General features: G+C 44.8%; 1 long non-coding RNA gene across 3 annotated transcripts in view; it reads left to right on the top strand.

Moving 5' to 3' along the window:
• LOC147100342 (uncharacterized) overlaps nucleotides 1-16,252 on the top strand; it is a 120,554-nt gene that overhangs the window by 95,445 nt on the left and 8,857 nt on the right. The gene's annotated exons all lie outside the window — the stretch shown is intronic.

Here is a 16,252-nt window from a genome sequence, read left to right as displayed (position 1 = left end):
AGGAAGGAAAGTGATACCCTCAAATCAGAAAATGTCCCAAGGTGCTTTACATAAAGCGTCAGAGAAGAAAGGAAAATATGAGATGAAAAGTAGGCAAAGGAACAGATGCTGAACCATTAGAGGAGAGATTTAAGGGGGGGGGGGAGGGGCGGGGGGGATGGGGGTGATGACTGAAATCTTGGTCGACAAAACGGACTTTGAGATTTTCTTAAAGATGGAGAGGTCGAACCTTTGCAGCGGTTCTCCGATCAACCATTGCCACTTCAACAGATCAGCAAAAACTGCAGAGAAATATGACACATTTTTACTCATTATATCCACTTCACTTAACCACAGGACTTTAACTGTATAATCTTGTTCATCGTGTCAGATTGCACTAATGGATACACTACCTGTTAGATAATTCTAAAAACATACATTGCTGTGTTCTGCATTGTGTTTTATATCAAGAAGAACTGTGCCGTTATACAATTAGCCTTGTCACATAAAAGTGAACTCCATATAACTAGCACAACAAAGGTTTAACTAATTCTTTTAAGGTTAAGCAAAATAGCACGTGTTTGACTACTAAACAAGAGAATGTATTTCACATTGAGTTCTGAAAGCTCAGTATTCCATTTTTACACAAATTAGGAAACCATATACATTGGCCCGTATTTTCCGATCGCAGGCCTCCCGCGGGTGGAGGGCTGCGATCTGGAAAAATCTGCGCCCTTACCTGAGGGCTCCCGGGAGGCGCACAGTTCCGCTGCTGGGCCTCTCCAAACTGCCGGTGTGCAGGACCCATGTATCCCAGGGGCGCAGGTAGTTCGCAGCGTCCCTGGGATCACGTGGGCCATGGGGAGCCAATCACAGAAGGGAATCTCCCTTCATACGCTTGACAGGAAGACCTGTCAAATATATGAATGGCGATCAATGAAAAAACATAGTAAAACTTTAAATACATTTTTTTTTAAATCACATTTTTAAAATGACTTGAAATTACAAAACAAAAATGTAATTTTTTGAAATAAATAATTAAAGTTTTTTATGGGGCTAAAAATAAATGTACCTTTTTTAAAAGTATTTTTAAATGATAAATCAGTGAAAAATTTTTTTTTTTTTTTACATTTTTCAACTCTTATCGTAAGAATTGCAAGTGTTTTCTGCGGGCGGAGGGTCACCAAAAAGCGGAACTATCCGCCCGCAGAGGCCCTTCTCCAGGGCAGCCGAAGGATCTGTCAAGACCATTCTTGACAAATCGGAAATGCCGGTTTTCAGCGCGTACACACCCGCAGGGATCGGAATATCTGGGCCATTGTAATTCACTCAGAAAACAATCTTCAAGTTTATCCACACACATAACATTTGGTTTGATATCATGTGCCTGTGCATTGCCCATTTGGTTTATATTTTTGCCTCCTCTTCTAGCATTTAAAACAATTAAATCCCCAGGGATTGATGGTATACAATCTCAGAATGCCAGAATAGTGAAAGAGACTAGAGGAAGAAAATTCTGAGGCACTGGTACAATACGAGGGAGAAACTGGTCACTGGGTAAGTACCAGCAGATTGGAAACAGGTCAGTGTGGTGCCCATATTGAAAAAGGGTATCCACATGGACATAGGCAACTACAGGCAACTACAGGCCCATTAGTCTCACTTCCATTCCATGTAAAATGACAGAATTGAATATTAGCAGTAAATGAAGATTATTTGCACAACAATAACCTAGTAAACAGCAGTCAACATGGATTCAGAAGAAGAACATCCCGCCTGACTAACCTCCTCAGCTTCTCTGAACGGTTCAATTGGACTGCGGTAATCTCTGTGATTTAGTGGAGGAGATTGTAACTCCCAGCATGGAGCAGGTGGAAATGGGCGGAATACCTGCCCATTCCTGCCAGCGAGAGGGTCGAGCCATTTCCATGCCAGCGGCAAGCTGCACATCTGCAGCTCGCAAGCTCCAGGCCGGCACAATATTGGGTGGCCTGGATACTGAGCTGGCTGGCCGGAAGGTAGATCGGGAGGTGGGCGGGGCAAAATGATCGCAGAGAGGTGGGAGCCCGGCAGGAGAAAGGGTATTACCTCACTCTATCCTTGTGGAGTAGAAGCGCCACCAAAAATAATTCTATACTTAACCTTTTCAGTCCATTTCTGCTTCAACACTCAGCGGACTGGGAATGTATGTTCCGCCCTTTTCTCTCTTGAAATTCCATCAGCGTCCTATCTATGTACATCATAGGACCCCAATTGCCTGCAGTAATTAGGTTCCCTCCTGATTCAGGTGGCCTCCTGCCCAGCTGCCCAGTGGAAGTCTCCGGGAAAAATGGCGGTGGACAGGATCGAAGTGGAAACTTAATAATAATAATAATAATAATAATTCAACTTTATTGTCATTGTACAATGCACAAGTACATGAACAACAAAATGTGATCTTGCAAGCTCCCATGAGTCCAGTACTTGGCATCAAGTGCAGCATTTTAGGGCCGCTATCACCCCATTTCCATGTGCGGACCAAGTTAAATTCAGCCTTAGTGTACCTACATTTCCAAAAAGCATTTGACAAAGTTCCACAAAAAAGGTTATTAGTTAAACTCAAGGAGTGAGGATTCACGGTAAACCCTGGGAATGGACCAAAAATTGGTTAAAGGGTAGAAAACAACAAGTATAAGTACTCATTAGAGGAGTTATGTTAGGCTGGGAGGAAGTAGGAGATAGGAGGAAGTCGGGGTGCCCAAAAGCTCGATATTGGGAGCACTACTGTTTCTAATTTCCAGAATACTGACCTGTATTCGGAAACTCAATGAACAGTGGTCGAATTTGCAAATGATTCCAAACTAGGAGGGCAGTGGAATCAGAGACAGCTAAGAAATTAGAAAATGAGTTGGACAAGATATGTTTATGGGCATAACAACAATAGATTAAATTTAATGGAGACAAGTGTAAAGAACCGCACATAGGTAGGAAAAATAGATGACACTCATAGTCCATGAATGGTGTTGAAATACCTCAAAATGAAGCTGAAAGAGACTTACATGTCTTAGTAGACTTAGCATTCACTCCCTCCACCACCGGCGCACCATGGCTGCTGTGTGTACCGTCTACAAGATGCACTGCAGCAACTCGCCAAGGCTTCTTCAACAGCACCTCCTAAACCCGCGACCTCTTCCACCTAGAAGGACAAGGGCAGCAGGCGCATGGGAACACCACCACCTCCAAGTTCCCCTCCAAGTCACACACCATCCTGACTTGGAAGTATATCGCCGCTCCTTCATCATCGCTGGGTCAAGATCCTGGAACTCCCTCCCTAACAGCACTTTGGGAGAACCTTTACCACAGAGACTGCAGCGGTTCAAGAAGACGGCTCACCACCACCTTCTCAAGGGCAATTAGGGATGGGTAATAAATACTGGCCTTGCCAGCGACGCCCACATCCCATGAACTAATTTTTTAAAAATCACTAACCTTGTCAACCGATTCAGTGCAGCAATCAACGCCAATAGAATGTGAAACTACAAATCCAAAACAACAGAATACAACTGAAAGAAAGTCATGTTCAAACTGTGGAGTGTTCTCGTGAGACTGCACCTTGAATACAGCATTCTTAAATCAAAACCTTGATATTCATAAAGTGAAAGTATTGAAAGTTGCCAGCACAATGATGATAATGGGCATTCTGCACTCTTCAGCTTGACATATCTCATAGGGTTGCCAAGTATGTAATCTAGACTGAGGTACCCCTGAGGTAACTAATCAACAGCAAGAGTGGATATGACCACTTGAAAAGTGAAGGTCTAAGATTCTAAGGATCTGCTTTTAATGGTTGTTTGTCAAACTTTTACCCTTAGTCTTCAGCTTTTGGAACTGCTTTTTCATTAAGGGGCCTCACTTACTGTGCCAATGTATATAACTACAGGTATTCGGATAGCTGTTGGAATTCAGAACATGGTGTAAGACTGCCTTTTGGTGCCTATTACTGAGGGACTGTCTATTTGAATCACATTCAATCACAAGCCTTAAGGGAACAAGATTATTGTAAGCAAGCTTCCCTTGAAACACTTTCTCAAGGGTATTCAAGTCACAACAACCTTCAGATCAACCTACTGCTATGACAGTTTCCTAAGCATTTTACTTATATTAAACAGTACTGACTAAATGAAAGCCTACCAGTCAGACAATATCCAATAAATTAACTCTTGTATTCCTAGCCTCTAAGGTTCCTCCCTGCCCTAGCCCTGAACTCACATCCTTCTCCAGTTTCTCTCCGATCTCCCCTCATGACCTCTCTGCGCTCATCTTGTCCATGAGACCCACCTCCTGCTCCCTCGACCCTATTCCCACTAAACTGCTGACCACCCAACTTCCTTTTCTGGCTCCCATGTTAGCTAATATTGTTAACAGTTCTCTCTCCTCAGGTACTGTCCCCCTCTCCCTCAAATCTGCCGTCATCACCACTCTCCTCAAAAAACCAAACCCTAATCCCTCCGTCCTTGCAAATTACCACCCCATCTCCAAACTCCCTTTCCTCTCCAAAGTCCTTGAACATGTTATCGCCTCCCAAATCCGTGCCCATCTTTCCTGCAATTCCACCAATCCCTCCAATCAGATTTCCGCCCTTGCCACAGTACCGAAACGGCTCTCATCAAAGTCACAACTGACATCCTTTATGACTGTGACAAAGGTAAACTATCCCTCCTCTTTCTCCTTGACTTGTTTGTAGCCTTTGACATGGTTGACCACGCCATCCTTCTCCAATGCCTCTCCACCGTCATCCAGCTGGGTGGGACTGCACTCGCTTGGTTCCATTCTTATCTATCTAATCATAACCAGAGAATCACCTGCAACGGCTTCTCTTCCTGCTCCCGCATCGTTACCTCTGGTGTCCCCCAAGGATCTATCCTTGGCCCCCTCCTATTTCTCATCTACATGTTGCTCCTTGGCGACATCATCCGAAAACACAGCATCTGTTTCCACATGTACGCTGACAACACCCAGCTCTACCTCACTACCTCTTCTCCCGACCCCTTCACGGTGTCTAAATTGTCAGACTGCTTGTCCGACATACAGTTCTGGATGAGCAAAAATGTTCTCCAATTAAATATTGGGATTATGGAAGCCATTATTTTCGGTCCCCGCCACAAACTCCGTTCCCTAACCACTGACTCCATTCCTCTCCCTAACATCTGTTTGAGGCTGAACCACAATGTTCATAACCTTGATGTCATATTTGACCCTGAAATGAGCTGCCGACTACATATCTGCAGCATAACAAAGACCGCCTACTTCCATCTCCGTAACATCGCCCATCTCCACCCTTGCCACAGCTCATCCACTGCTGAAACCCTCATCCATACCTTTGTTACCTCTAGACTTGACTATTCCAACACACTCCTGGCTGGCCTCCCACATTCCACCTGACGTAGCCTTGAGGTCATCCAATACTCGGCTGCACGTGTCCTAACTCGTACCAAGTCCCGTTCGCCCATCACCCATGTGCTCGCTGGCCTACATTGGTTCCCGGTTAAGCAGCACCTCGATTTCAAAATTCTCATCCTTGTTTTCAACTCCGTCCTCGCCTCGCCCCATTCTATTTCTGTAATTTCCTTCAGTCCCAAAACCCCCCAGGATATCTGCGCTCCTCTAATTCTGCCCTCTTGAACATCCCGGATTATAATCACTCAACCTACTGTTTCTTAGGGCCTAAGCTGTGGAATTCCCTACCTAAACCTGTCCACCTCGCTACCTCTCATTCCTCCTTTAAGACGCTCCGTAAAACATAACATAAGAACATAAGAAATAGGAGCAGGAGTAGGCCATTCGGCCCTTCAAGCCTGCTCTGCCATTCAATGAGATCATGGCTGGCTGATCTTCTGCCTCAACTCCATTCACTGGCCCTAGCGCCATATCCCTTGATGCCTTTACCAATCAGAAATCTGTCGACTTCTGTTTTGAATATACCCAATGACTGAGCATCCACAGCCCTCTGGGGTAGAGAATTCCAAAGATTCACCACCCTCTGTGTGAAGAAGTTCCTTCTCATCTCAGTCCTGAATGGCCTACCCTTTATCTTGAGGCTGTGGCCCCTGGTACTAGACTCCCCAGCCAAGGGAAACATTCTCCCAGCATCCATCCTATCAAGCCCTGTAATAATTTTGTATGCTTCAATAAGATCCCCTCTCATTCTTCTGAATTCAAGAGAATGCAGGCCTAGTTTACTCAATCTCTTCTCATACAACAGTCCCGCCATCCCAGGAATCAATCTCGTGAACCTTCGTTGCACTCCCTCTATGGTTAGTATATCCTTCCTTAGGTAAGGAGACTAAAATTGTACACAGTACTCCAGGTGTGGTCTTACCAAGGCCCTATATAATTGGAATAAGACTTCTTTACTCCTGTACTCAAATCCTCTTGTAATGAAGGCCAGCATACCATTTGCCTTCCTAATGGCTTGCTGCACCTGCACATTCACTTTCAGTGACTTGTGTACAAGGACACCCAGGTCACTTTGAGCATCTGCATTCCCCAATCTTTCACCATTTTGTAAATACTCTGCCTTTCTGCTTTTTCTACCAAAGTAGATAACTTCACATTTATCCACATTATACTCCATCTGCCATGTTCTCGCCCACTCACTGACACTGTCGAGATTCCCTTGAAGCCTCTTTGCATCCTCTTCACAACCTCTTCACAACTGACACTGCCACCTAGCTTTGTATCATCAGCAAATTTGGAAATGTAACATTTAGTCCCCTCATCCAAATCATTGATATAGATTATGAATAGCTGGGGCCCAAGCACCAATGTTGTGTGGGGCCTTATCGAAGGCCTTCTGAAAATCCAAATACACCACATCTACTGGTTTCCCTTTGTCTACTCCACAAGTTCAATCCTCAAAGAACTCCAATAGGTTTGTCAAACAGGATTTCCCTTTCATAAATCCATGTTGACTCGGCCCAATCTTACTATTAGTTTCTAAGTGCCCAATTATTGCATCCTTTATAATAGATTCCAGCATTTTCCCAACTACTGATATGAGGCTAACAGGTCTGTAGTTCCCTGTTTTCTCTCTCCCTCCTTTCTTAAATAGTGGGTTTAGATTTGCTATCCTCCAATCTGCAGGAACCGTTCCAGAATCTATAGAATTTTGGAAGATGACAACCAATGCGTCCACTATCCCAATGGCCAGCTCTTTCAAAACCCTAAGATGTAGGTCATCCGGTCCTTGGGATTTATCAACTTTTTGTCCCATTAATTTTGCTAGTACTGTTTTTTGTGTCTTCCTCCATGAAGACAGAAACAAAGTATTTATTTAATTTCTCTGCCATTCCCTCACTCCCCATTATAAATTCTCCCGTCTCTGACTGTAAAGGACCTACATTTACCTTCGCCAGTCTCTTCCTTTTCACATACCTATAGAAGCTTTAACAATCGTTTTTTATATTTTTCGCTAGTTTGTGCTTATATTCCATTTTCCCTTTCTTTATCAATTTCCTGGTCCTCCTTTGCTGATTTCTAAAAAGATGCCAATCCTCAGGCTGACCGCTTTTTCTGGCAACTTTATAAGCTTCCTCCTTTGACTTAATACTAGCTTTAATTTCTTTTGTTAGGCATGGTTGGATCACTTTTCCTTTTGGGTTTTTATGCCCTAGAGGAATATATGTTTGTTGCAAATTATGCATTATTTTCTTGAATGTTAGACATTGTATGTCCACCTTCATACCTTTTAGTGTAGTCTCATAATCTACCATGGCCAACTTGTCCCTCATACCCTTGTAGTTTCCTCTGTTTAGATTGAAGACCTTAGTTTCAGATTGGACTACATCACTCTCAAACTTAATGTAAAATTCAATCATATTATGGTCACTTGTCCCTAAAGGCCCATTTACCACAAGATTATTGATTAGCCCTTTCTCATTACACAGTACCAGATCCAGAATAGCCTGTTCCCTGGTTGGTTCCTCCACATACTGATCCGAGAAACCATCTTGCATGCATTCCAAGAATTTGTCCTCCACACCATTAGTGGTAATTTGATTTGCCGAGTCAATATGTAGATTAAAGTCCCCCATAATTACCGTATTATCCTTGTTACATGCACTTCTAATTTCTTGATTGATACTGTGCCCTACATGACCACTACTGTTTGGTGGCCTATACACAACTCCCACCAATGTTTTCCGCCCTTTGCTGTTTCTTAGCTCCACCCAAACTGATTCCAGTTCTACATCACGAACAGCCAAGCCAAGATCTTTTATCTCTGCCACACCGATCTCATCCCTTATTAACAGCACTACGCCACCTCCTTTTCCTTTATGTCTGTCCATCCTAAATGTTGAGTACCCTGGAACATTCAGTTGCCAGCCTTGGTTACCCTGCAACCATGTCTCTGTAATGGCAATTACATCATACCCATTTACTTCTATTAGTGCCATTAATTCATCCACCTTGTTGTGAATGTTACGTGCATTTAGATAAAGTGCCTTCAACTTTGCCTATTTAATATTTTTCTGCACTTTAACCCTCTTTACTGTTGGCCTTTGTTTCTGCTCCCTACTAGTTTTGCTGACTACTTTCCTAAACTTCCACTTCCAGCTTTGTTTCTCTCCGTTCTGGGCCCACACTTAGGTTCCCAGCCCCCTGACAAATCAGTTTAAATCCTTCCCAACAGCACTAGCAAACCCCCCTGCGAGGATATTGGTCCCGGCTCTGCCGAGGTGTAACCCGTCCAGCTTGTACAGGTCCCACCTTCCCCAGAATCGGTCCCAATGCCTCAGGAATTTAAATCCCTCCCACCTACACCATCTCTCCAGCCATGCATTCATCTGGTCTATTCTCCTATTTCTGCTCTCGCTAGCATGTGGCACTGGGTGTAATCCTGAGAATACTACCTTTGAGGTCCTGCTTTTTAATTTATTTCCTAGCTACCTATATTCTGCTTGCAGGATCTCGTCCCCTTTCTACCTATGTCGTTGGTAACGATATGGACCACAACCTCTGGCTGTTCGCCCTCCCCCTTCAGAATGTCCTGTAGCCACTCAGTGACATCCTTGACCCTGGCACCAGGGAGGCAACATACCATCCTGGAGTCACGTCTGCGGCCACAGAAACGTCTATCTGTTCCCCTTATGATAGAATCCCCTATCACTATTGCTCTCCCACTCTTTTTCCTCCCCTCCTGTGCAGCTGAGCCACTCGTAGTGCCACGGAATTGGCTCTTGCTGCATTCCCCTGAGAAACCATCTCCCCCAGCAGTATCCAAAATGGAACATCTGTTGGAGAGGGAGATGGGCCAAGGGGGCTCCTGCAGTACCTTCCTAGTTCTTTTACTCTGTCTGGCGGTCACCCATTCACTTTCTGCCTGTGCACTCTTTACCTGCGGTGTGACCACCTCGTTAAACGTGCTATCCACAGTGACTCCAGCCGCTGCTCCAGATCCGAAACGCGGATTTCGAGTAGCTGCAGCTGGAGACACTTCCTGCACATGTGTTCGCCCTGGACACTGAAAGTGTCCCTGACTTCCCACATAGCACAGGAGGAGCATTCCATGCTGCCGAGCTGCCCTGCCATGTCCTACCCTTAATTTACTCCATTTACTTCCTCTAAATTAAAGAATATTAAATACACTAGGGACCTTACTTCACTTTAAACACTACTTACTCTAAACCAGAGACCTTACTTTTACTTTAACGATTGGACTGTAGAAATATTCACCAGGTCCTACTTACCAATCAGCTCCTTCCCTGGTTTTGACGTCACTTTAGCAGTTTTGCAGTTGTTGTTGTTGTTTGACTGCTCCTGCTCTCGGACTCTTTCCTGGGTGTAAAGTAAGAACCAATTCCTACAGAGTGAAAAGTTAGGGAAAGCAAAGGCAAAGCAAGGGAGCTCCTCCTTCCACTCCTCACCCACCTAACTCCCTCACTCACCCAACTCTCAGCACTCTGTTCAAACCGCACTCAGTGCAGTTTGCACTGCGAAGCCTGTTTGTATAGGCCTAGTTCCCCTAATTAACTGCCTTCAGCTGCTCTGAATTATCCTCTGCCTTCCCCGGGGCTGCCGACTCCTTTCAGGTCCGCTGTCCTCGGCCTCCCACGCTCTTTATCCACTGCCTTCGCCGGGGCTGCCGACTCCTTTCAGGTCCGCTGTCCTCGGCCTCTCACGCTCTTTATCCTCTGCCTTCTCCGGGGCTGCCGACTCCTTTCAGGTCCGCTGTCCTCGGCCTCCCACGCTCTTTATCCTCTGCCTTCGCCGGGGCTGCCGACTCCTTTCAGGTCCGCTGTCCTCGGCCTCTCACGCTCTTTATCCTCTGCCTTCTCCGGGGCTGCCGACTCCTTTCAGGTCCGCTGTCCTCGGCCTCCCACGCTCTTTATCCTCTGCCTTCGCCGGGGCTGCCGACTCCTTTCAGGTCCGCTGTCCTCGGCCTCTCACGCTCTTTATCCTCTGCCTTCTCCGGGGCTGCCGACTCCTTTCAGGTCCGCTGTCCTCGGCCTCCCACGCTCTTTATCCTCTGCCTTCTCCGGGGCTGCCGACTCCTTTCAGGTCCGCTGTCCTCGGCCTCCCACGCTCTTTATCCTCTGCCTTCGCCGGGGCTGCCGACTCCTTTCAGGTCCGCTGTCCTCGGCCTCCCACGCTCTTTATCCTCTGCCTTCGCTGGGGCTGCCGACTCCTTTCAGGTCCTCTATGACGAAGCTTTTGGTCATCTGCCCTAATTTATCCTTATGTGGATTGGTGTCAAATTTTTTGTCTTAAAATATTCCTGTACAGCGCCTTGGGATGTTTTACTACATTAAAGGCACTATATAAATACGAGTTATTGTTGTTGTAACCTTCTTCTAGCTACAATATCAAGAAATGTGCAAACAAATGCAGTGAAGGCAGAGCAGTAGTGTAAGAGGAGCGAGCTAACTTTCCAGGCCAGCACGGAGAATTTAGTGGCAGATTTCTTCAGTCACAATACAGTCCTACCCTATAAGTTCATCCTAGATAGAAGAGTGGTCTACATGATCTTCTAAAATAGTGCTACCGACAGGTGGAACTTCTTACCTTAAGTGGCAACATATTACTGGAGCTGTTCTGTTTCAATAAGTATTGATGGATGTTTCATCTTCCTGTGGTTTGGGAAATTCTAGTGTGTATTTCTATATTTTCCCTGAATCCCAGAGTGACCACTGGAGAAACAATGTCAGGGCGATCTTCATTTTGCCATAATATTCACAAAAAGCCCTGGTTACCGATTATAATGGCTCTCCTGGAGACTCGTGTTAAGTGCACCAATGAAGCAAACTTTCTGTCTTGGAAACAAAGAGGTTTTGATACCTAATTCCAGGAAGTCTTCTGTTGATAGTCTAGCTATTTTTGCATGGATTGTCACATACTATAATTAGACTAACATGTTTGGTGCTAAAAGTCTCATATAAGTACAAGGGGAAAAGGTTCACTTCATGGTGCCAGTAAAAGAGTCCTTTGTAATGCAAAGTTTCTACTTTTCATATAATTTAAGAAAGGATTTTCACTTCATGGGGCACCTGATCACAGCACAGAAACATCTCAAAAGTGCTTCACATTCACATTAATTACTTTGGAGTGCAGGTATCATAGAATCATAGAAAGTTACAGCATGGAAGGAGGCCATTTCGGCCCATCATGTCCGCACCGGCCAACAAAGAGCTATCCAGCCTAATCCCACTTCCCGGCTCTTGGTCCGTAGCCCTGCAGGTTAGAGCATCCCAAGTGCACATCCAAGTACTTTTTAAATGTGGTTTGGGTTCCTGCCTCTACCACCCTTTCAGGCAGTGAGTTCCGGACCCCCACAACCCTCTGGGTGAAGAAATTTCCCCTCAAATCCCCTCTAAACCTTCCCCCAATTACTTTAAATCTGTGCCCCCTGGTTTTTGACCCCTCTGCTAAGGGAAATAGGTCCTTTCTATCCACTTTATTTATGCCCCTCATAATTTTATACACCTCAATAAGGTCTCCCCTCAGCCTCCTGTGTTCCAAGGAAAACAGACCCAGCCTACCCAGTCTTTCCTCATAGCTAAGATTCTCTACTCCTGGCAACATCCCTTGAAAATCTCCTCTGTACCCTCTCTAGTGCAATCACATTTTTCCTGTAATGTGGTGACCAGAACTGCACGCAGTACTCTAGCTGAGGCCTAACTAATGTTTTATACAGTTGAAGCATAACCCCCCCGCTCTTGTATTCTATGCCACGGCTAATAAAGGCAAGTATTCCGTATGCCTTCTTAACCACCTTATCTACCTGGCCTGCTACCTTCAGGGATCTGTGGACATGCACTCCAAGGTCCCTTTGTTCCTCTACACTACTCAGTGTCCTACCATTTAATGTGTATTCCCTTTCCTTGTTAGTCCTCCCCAAATGCATTACCTCACACTTCTCCGGATCTGCCCACCTGACCAATTCATTGATATCTTCCTGCCGTCTACAGCTTCCTTCTTCAGTATCAACCACACAGCCGATTTAAGTATCATCTGCAAACTTTTTAATCATACCCCCTATATTCAAGGTACTGTTACTCTGTAGACTTCCTGTTGGTGTCTTTTAGGAGGATAATTCACAACCATAATATTGTTGAGAACAAAACCTGATTTAGCTTTACTGTAATTTCTGAGGTACCGCACAGCAAGACTGTAAAAAGCAGAATTAAAAATTTCGGCCATTAGGTTAAAATATGAACCGTTACAAATGATTATGAAAACGTTAGAAGTATGCAATTAAATAAGAAACTCTTAGGGATTGTCCAATTAATAACGAGACTTGAAATTTTTCAATTTTTTGAGCCACTTTATGTCTGAATACACAGAGTTACAGAACATTCAAATGCATGTCATTGTTGGAAAGGAGAGGGTAGAAATTCCATCTGGTGAAATTCATGTACACACTACATTCATGTGTTCATATTACATTCCCCTGTGCGCTATTTTTACTTAGGCATTATTTTGAAAGGGAATAATCTCTGCATAAAAATAACACACACAGGAATGGGTACCACAGGTAGACTACCCTTTATCCGGACTTCCGAAAACCGAAACCCTCTAAAAACCGAAGGTTTTTTCGTTCAGCGTAAGTCGTGCGTACGAACGAAAAAACCTTCGGTTTTTAGAGGGTTCCGGAAGTTCGGATAAAGGGTAAGTCGTGCGCACGACCCCCCGCCGACCCCGCCGGCCCCGACAACCGCCGACCCCCCCCCCCGCGGACCCTGCCGGCCCCGACAACCGCCGATCCCCCCCGCGGACCCCGCCAGCCCCGACAACCGCCGACCCCCCCGCGGACCCCGCCGGCCCCGACAACCGCCGACCCCCCCGCGGACCCCCCCGGCCCCGACCCCGACTGACTTACGCTGAGCGTCAGCGTAAGTCGTGCGCGCGACCCCCCGCCGACCCACCTTCCGAAATCCGAAATTCTCCTTTATCCGAAATTCGGCTGGTCCCGAGGTTTTCGGATAAAGGATAGTCTACCTGTAGTGTGTTCAGCATGCATATGTGAACTTTGCCAATCAAAGTTTCTATCCTGAAGTATCAAAATTTACATTTCTCCAGCATTTTATATGGGCTGCCAGATTTAGCTTGTTTTGTATCCCTCAACATAAATCACAACCCAGATTCAAATGAAAAGATCAAAGTCCCTTCACCTGACATTTTTTGAGGTGCCATTTAACACTTATCTACCTCTGAGTTATCAAGGACTTTACCTCCTGGGCTGATACCTGGCAAAGTTGATCGCCCGCCCACTGTGGATCTCGCTCGATTTTCACCCCATTGAAAATCAGGTGGGCAATCCTCTCCACCAGATTACCACCCAGGCAGTGAAAGTGGAAATTACATATGAAAATATTTTTCTTTATTTCACTAGTGCAAGCAAGATAATATCACTGTCATTGTAATCAACAGCTTGGTTCCAGACTTCCACAGCCTAACATTAGCTGGGTTCAGCTCCACATAATAACGTAACACAGTATAAAGATGTACACAAAGTGAACTGAAAGCAAATTGCTCTCAAATTTGCTGCAGTTCTGGAGAGCAGATTTACAGATTGAGATGCGTGGTCTCATCCCATGTCGAATCTCACAACATTTTTCATTGCCTACAAAAAAACTATGAGCAGACCCAACAGCTGACCCGGTCAAGTAGGCCTCTTTAAGATTTTTGTTCGCGATAAAGAAAATACGTAATTTTTGTTTTTAAATATCACTTGCTGCATTTGTCTCCCTGCATTAGTTGGTTTTGTTGGGTTGCTCTTAATTTTTATTTGGGGGATTTCTTCCTTGTTAATACTTAGCTTAACTCTTGATTGCTTCTCGCTTTGAAATCGCACCGTACAAAGAGGCGAAGGTGATAATCCTTTACGGGGTTTGAATGCACTGCACAATTAGGATGAGAAGAGAAGTTTGGGATCAGCCAACAAATAAAGCATTTTAGCCACATCCTTCACTATGCTGGGAGCTGTATTAATACACTGCTCCACACATCAAAGGAGGCCTGTCTTTGCTGCTTCCATTTCAGAAGACAAGTGCCATAGAGTTGCCATCTGCTAAACAACATCTAGAAAAGGCATGGCTCTTCCTGTAGAAGTGAAGGTTACCACAGAATGTAGCTTTCATGCTCCTGGATCTTTCCAAACCACCCCTGTGGCCATGCACCGCATCAAGCAGTCCATGAGTCTTTCGAGAAAATAACAACCATTACGTTTACACGAGGCTACAGCTTCAACACTTCTGCTGTGGAAAGGAGGCATCAGCTGGACAGGCTGCACAGCTTGAAGAAGGTGGTAGGGTTCCCATAGTTGTAAGGCATCATAGATGGCACCCATGTGGACATCATAGCTCTTCAGATCAAACCCATGGGCTCCATAAACAGAAAACATTTGTATTCCATTAATGTTCTGGTGTAATCTGACCACAGAAATATCATTAGTCATGTCAACAACCATTACCCAAAAGCAGCCATGATGTCTTCATTATACAGTATTCCACAATGTCTGCATTATTTGAAGGAGAAGAAATACTAAATGGATGGCTCGTCAGAGAACAGTGCTATGTGACCTCACTGAGAAACCTCTTTACAGCAGAGAAACACCTTGCCCTTAATGCCTCAGCATCTATTTGTTAATCCTCAGTTGCCACCTTCAAGAAAAGTGTGCCCTGGAGCTTTGGCACAATGAAAGAGTGGGTGCAAAAGGGCAACAGTTATGCATAATGCTTCATATGGTACCTCCTAAAGGGTAACTGAAATGTAATGCCTCTCCCAGGAGCTTACATGGTTGCTGATGGTTGAAGGATGTTGTGAATCAGGATGCTTAAGGCATCACGACTGTGTGGGGCAGGCTAGATGGACGAGCTGGTCTTTTCCTGTCCGTCATTTCCGTATGTTTGTATGGCAGTTCCCAACTTGGGTTTATGCCATGGTTGGGTGGGCTGCATTCAAGAAATGTGTGCTAAAAATGAAGAGAACACTTACATTTGTCTTGCACCTGATACCAGCGGACTTCTTTCTCATGCTGCCAACAATGAGGGAGCTGGGCAACTGCATTGACTCAGTTGGGGACCTCCCTTTGTGCAGTTGGCACCCGTGCTTTCATTACAGGGTGGCCTTTCCAGCCCTAAATGAGTCTGTCCTCCTTTGGTGCACTTCCTGCAGCAGAATCCCCAAACCCTCAGCATCTAAGGGGGGCAATGTTGTCCACATATCTCTGCTGTGCCAAGGTGAACACTTTGTCCACTTTTCTGGTACCAGCACAGCCTCCCTATTTATGGCTGGCTACAACCCTTCAAGAGCTACTGTACAACTGGATCCATCTCCAATAGACTTGTAAGTGAGTACAAATTTTAATTGGACCATTGTCTAGTGCGAATACTATTTTCACCATTTGGCCTAACAATCTTAGCAGGCAAATATTTAATTGGAAGCTTATAAAAACATTTTTAGAACACTGAGAATTTATGAACATTTGCCATGTTACCAAGTGCCAAAACTGCAAAACCTGGCACAATTTATATTACTGAAACTGGTGAGTAAGTTTGGATAAATATAGAATATTGAAATATTCGGCAGTGAAAGGAGCCTTTTCATGCCATCAGTATATGTTTTTTATGACTCTAAAATTAACAACACTTTGAGAAAATTATACATGTATTAAAAATAGATTCCGGTTTGGTACTGAAACTGTATTTTTTTAGTTAATACAGGATTTCACATGAGAAATATGTCCCACTTGAGTTCTACTGGTGCACCACCATAATTTATGGAATTTTAACTA

The sequence above is a fragment of the Somniosus microcephalus genome, chromosome 26 (assembly GCF_052327205.1).
Source record: "Somniosus microcephalus isolate GS21.2 chromosome 26, FLI_Smic_1.0, whole genome shotgun sequence".
Taxonomy (NCBI): domain Eukaryota; kingdom Metazoa; phylum Chordata; class Chondrichthyes; order Squaliformes; family Somniosidae; genus Somniosus; species Somniosus microcephalus.
Note: the sequence above shows the minus strand (reverse complement) of the source record. Positions and strands in the feature narration are given on the sequence as shown.